A 5,000-nucleotide genomic window follows, 5' to 3' on the forward strand; every position below is an offset into this window, starting at 1 on the left:
TATTGAGTACAGTTCATGATGATAATGTTATTTGTTTTTGGTGTTGTTACAGGTAAGCGGGTGAAGAAATGAATAAGAATAGAAAGTTAGCAACCAGACGTGAGTGAGTTGAGATCCCCGATCAGGCCGAAAATCTAAAAAAAAAAAAAAAAAAAAAAAAAAAGAAGAAGAAGAAGACGAAATGTGACACACATGGGCGTGGTATTTGTAGTGGCAGTGGGGTTAGTTTAGCTGAAAAAAAAGAAGAAAAAAAAAAGGAAAAAAAAAGCTTACGTGGGGGATATGTAGTAATGGTAGTAGGTGCTGTACCTTTTGAGTGGTAGCCTTTATTGACGACTGTTGCTGTGTCTTGTGAGTTGTAGCCTTTATTGTCGATTGGTGCTGTGCCTTGCCTTGTGAGTGGTAGCCTTTATTGACGATAGTTGCTGTGCGTTGTGAGTGGTAGCCTTTATTGACGATAGTTGCTGTGCGTTGTGAGTGGTAGCCTTTATTGACGATAGTTGCTGTGCGTTGTGAGTGGTAGCCTTTATTGACGATAGTTGATGTACTTGTGAGTGGTAGCCTTTATTGACGATTGCTGCTGTGTGCTACCTTGTGAGTGGTAGCCTTTATTGACGATAGTTGCTGTGCCTTGCCTTGTGAGTGGTAGGCTTTATTGACGATTGTTGCTGTGCCTTGTGAGTGATAGACTTAATTGACGATAGTTACTGTACCTTGTGAGTGGTAGACTTTATTGTCGATTGTTGCTGTGCCTTGCCTTGTGAGTGGTAGCCTTCATTGACGATAGTTGATGTGCCTTGTGAGTGGTAGCCTTTATTGACGATAGTTGATGTGCCTTGTGAGTGGTAGCCTTTATTGACGATTGTTGCTGTGTGCTACCTTGTGAGTGGTAGCCTTTATTGACGATAGTTGCTGTACCTTGTGAGTGGTAGCCTTTATTGACGATAGTTGCTGTACCTTGTGAGTGGTAGCCTTTATTGACGATAGTTGCTGTGCCTTGTGAGTGGTAGCCTTTATTGACGATTGTTGCTGTGCCTTGTGAGTGGTAGCCTTTATTGACGATAGTTGCTGTGCCTTGTGAGTGGCAGTCTTTATTGAGGATTGTTGCTGTGCCTTGTGAGTGGCAGTCTTTATTGACGATAGTTGCTGTGCTTTGTGAGTGGTAGCCTTTATTGACGATTGTTGCTGTGCCTTGTGAGTGGTAGCCTTTATTGACGATTGTTGCTGTGTGCTACCTTGTGAGTGGTAGCCTTTATTGACGATTGTTGCTGTACCTTGTGAGTGGTAGCCTTTATTGACGATTGTTGCTGTGCCTTGTGAGTGGTAGCCTTTATTGACGATTGTTGCTGTGCCTTGTGAGTGGCAGTCTTTATTGACGATTGTTGCTGTACCTTGTGAGTGGCAGTCTTTATTGACGATTGTTGCTGTGCGTTGTGTATGTATGTTCCAGCTCTCCCTTCGTTCAAGTGACGAAACAAGACAAGGCAAGACAAACCAGTTCTTTCTGGGCGCGTCTTGTCATATAATAATAAAGTTGCATCGATGAAACCAATTACAGCGAGCGCACGAACTACCGCCCTCACCCCGTTCCCCATCATTCCTTGCCCCCCCACCTTCCTCTCCCCTACATTCCTGCAGCCCCCCCCCCCTCCACCCCAACCCCCATACCTCTACTCTCCCCCACCAACTATCCCCCTTCACCCTACCTCCTCTCTCACAAAACACACGACCTTACACAGGTGGAGTTGGGAGTTAACTGAACAGAAGAGGAAGTGTTCCGAACTGTGTCATCATTGATAACAAACAAAATATCCCCTCTCCCCACTTGATCCCTCCCTGTTTTGTAACCCCTGCACTCTTTTCTCACACCCTATCTACCCCCCTCCCCCCCCCCCCCCCCCCCCCAACACCCCCCCAGCCCACCCACCACGCCCCACCCCCAGAAAAAAGAAGAAACAGCCCTGCACTAGCATTCGCAGCATACACCTTTGTAAGCGATAAACAGGTCTGATTACGAAACAAATACGGATCAATCATTAGTCGGATTAAACGTAAAATTGTTGTCGTTTGTTGATTAACATTCTGCACGGGTAGGCCCTCACTATATATATATATATATATATATATAGATAGATAGATAGATATAGATATAGATATAGATAGATAGATAGATAGATAGATAGATAGATAGATATAGTGTTTGAGGTTTTTGCAAATCCGACGTGGTATAGCGCATATGGATCAGTCCTTACGCTTTGAAACTTCCCTGAAACTGAAAGCAACTGGTGTTCATAATCATCTTCTTCCTGGCAAAGCAAAACAGCGAACGAACGAACACAGATGAATGCTGCGGATGTCATGCGATAAATCCCTTTGATAAAGCTGCCGATCGTTCCATACAGCCATGCTGAGGAACCAGGAACCCACCCAGCAGTTGTTTGCCTTGGATTTCACGGAAGGGAGAGCGGAAAGGTTAGTTATTGTTAGTGAGTAAAAGAGATATCTATTCCATCTCGTAAACCTTTGTTTTACATATGTTTACAGTGTGCAGTTTGTGTTTAAAAAAAAATCACACCATTATCCAAGTTTCCTGAGTCGCCTGCGATTAAAGAATTGATTAAATCCCAACCTGCTTCAGCTGTATTTGTGTGTCCCGTTTAGCCCCCAGTGTTAAAACATCAGAGAGGCGAGAATTGGTTAGGCGTTGGACTTTGGTGTTCACCAGTGATCAGGTTCGAGGCCCACTTTCGGCATGGTGATGTGTGTGTCCTTGGGAAATGCTCTTGCTTGTGATTGTCTACCCGAAGTGCTCTCCAGGATTCCACAGGCGACAGCAGCGCTCACAAAACTGAGGTACATCTGGAACGACCGGAACATTGCACTCGGCTCAAAGATCAGACTGATGCGTACCCTGGTGACATCAATACTCTTGTATGCATGTGAATCGTGGACCTTAACAGCTGAAATAGAAAAGAGAATACAGTCCACTGAGATGAGATGCTTTCGAAGACTCCTGGGCATCTCCTACACAGATCATATCACGAACGAAGAAGTTCGAAACAGAATCAGGCAAGTCATTGGGCCTTACGAAGACCTGTTGATCTTGGTAAAGAGACGCAAGCTCAAATGGTATGGCCATGTCATGAGATCATCAGGGCTTGCCAAGACATTCCTGCAGGGCACAGTGCAAGGAGGGAGAAGGAGAGGCAGACAGAGGAAGAGATGGGAGGACAACATCCCAGATCCCAGGTGAAGGGTGAAGTGATTGTCTATCCTCCATCCAGGTGTGAATGGCTACCTGGCTTCAGTTGGGTACAGCTAGTTGAGGCGGTAGGAGGAGAGGACTGGGCCCCGCCTTCCTAAACCCAGCTCTAGGCACTTCACCTTCACCTATCCCGTAGTCTTGTGAACCGTTGTGGCGCCACAGGTGATCTGGCAACCAGCATCCTCCAATCCTCTCGGTTTTCTGACCTCCTGATTGTATCGCTCAAACCTCAAGCATGTCCATTCTGGGATGTTGTCCTCCCATCTCTTCCTCTGTCTGGCTCTCCTTCTCCCCCCTTGCACTGTGCCCTGCAGGAATGTCTAGGCAAGCCCTGATGATCTCATGACATGGCCATACCATTTCAGCTTGCGTCTCTTGACCATGGTCAACAAGTCTTCGTAGGGCCCAGTGACTTGCCTGATTATGTTTCGAACTTCTTCGTTCGTGATATGATCTTTGTAGGAGATGCCCAGGAGTCTTCGAAAGCATCTCATCTCAGTGGACTGTATTCTCTTTTCTATTTCAGCTGTTAAGGTCCACGATTCACATGCATACAAGAGTATTGATGTCACCAGGGTACGCATCAGTCTGATCTTTGAGCCGAGTGCAATGTTCCGGTCGTTCCAGATGTACAGTTACAGATGTACAGTTACAGCTCTAGACAATAATTCACTGCCCCGATGGTTGAAAAGGGCACAGGACCTTCAGTCTTAGCTCTTTAACGTCAGAGTACAGCATGTGTGTGTGTGTGTGTGTGTGTGTGTGTGTGTGTGTGTGTGTGTGTGTGTGTGTGTGCGTGCGTGTGTGTGTGCGTGTGTGGTGTTGTGTTGTGGTGTGTGTGTGTGTGTGTGTGTGTGTGTGTGTGTGTGTGTGTGTGTGTGTGTGCTGAACCGCAGTCCTGAAGAGCTCACTGGATGATGCAGGACATGCAGTATCAGAATCAACCTTAAATCCAGCTGCCAATGTCTTCGGTTTCCACGAGGATTGATAAAAGCGTCAAAACACTGTCTTGAATTTCTAATTTGCTGTAGAAGGAGTGGCATGACATGAGTTTCAAATTCCCGCAGTAAATGCTCATGATGTAGCAACTGCATATGTGAAATGCTTTTATTTGAGAACATATGTTTATTACTCTTGTTTAATCAAGTAATCCGCGCGCGCGCGTGTGTGTGTGTGTGTGGGGGGGGGGGGGGGGGGGGGGGTGGGGGGGGTGCGGGTGTGTGCTGATTATCTGGTTGTGGTTTTCCGCAATTCATCTTTATTCTTATCTGTCTATTATAATCAATGTGTAGTATAGTAGGCTATGTTTATAATTATATTCAAATAATGTTTCTGAATTCTTTCTGTTTTTACATTAAGAATACTAGTTATTACTTGCAGTGTGTGGATGTATGTATGAAACGATGTATGTGATATATTTTTTTACATTTGTATCTTCGTAATATTCGTAAAAGCTGTTGTTGACTTTTACAGTTATGGTCCCCATGTTGTTTACTTGTCTATGTTGTGATAATGCGCCTGACCAAATTTCTCCAGTTGGAGATAATAAAGTTATTCTTATCTTATCTTACCTTATCTTAACTGATGTATTGCATGTGCTCTTCATTTCCACCAACTAGTGAACAGAAATTGAAATCGATCGAAGTTAAAACCGTTCAGTTTGGTTTCAGCTCATGAATATTTACCACCTATTACAGATTGAGAAGGAGCCAATCAGCGATCAGAATCCGTGTGA

The 5,000-nt window shown here is 44.9% G+C and overlaps 1 protein-coding gene across 1 annotated transcript in view; it reads left to right on the plus strand.

Annotated features, from left to right (window-relative positions):
* Positions 1-2,410: 2,410 nt before the first annotated feature.
* LOC143301281 (uncharacterized) overlaps positions 2,411-5,000 on the plus strand; it is a 33,852-nt gene continuing 31,262 nt past the window's right edge. The window contains exons 1-2 of the mRNA XM_076615463.1: positions 2,411-2,472; positions 4,963-5,000. The exon at positions 4,963-5,000 is cut by the window's right edge and continues 98 nt beyond it. The gene's annotated coding sequence lies outside the window, so the exon portion shown is untranslated. The remainder of the gene's footprint in view (positions 2,473-4,962) is intronic.

The sequence above is a fragment of the Babylonia areolata genome, chromosome 27 (assembly GCF_041734735.1).
Source record: "Babylonia areolata isolate BAREFJ2019XMU chromosome 27, ASM4173473v1, whole genome shotgun sequence".
NCBI lineage: Eukaryota > Metazoa > Mollusca > Gastropoda > Neogastropoda > Buccinidae > Babylonia > Babylonia areolata.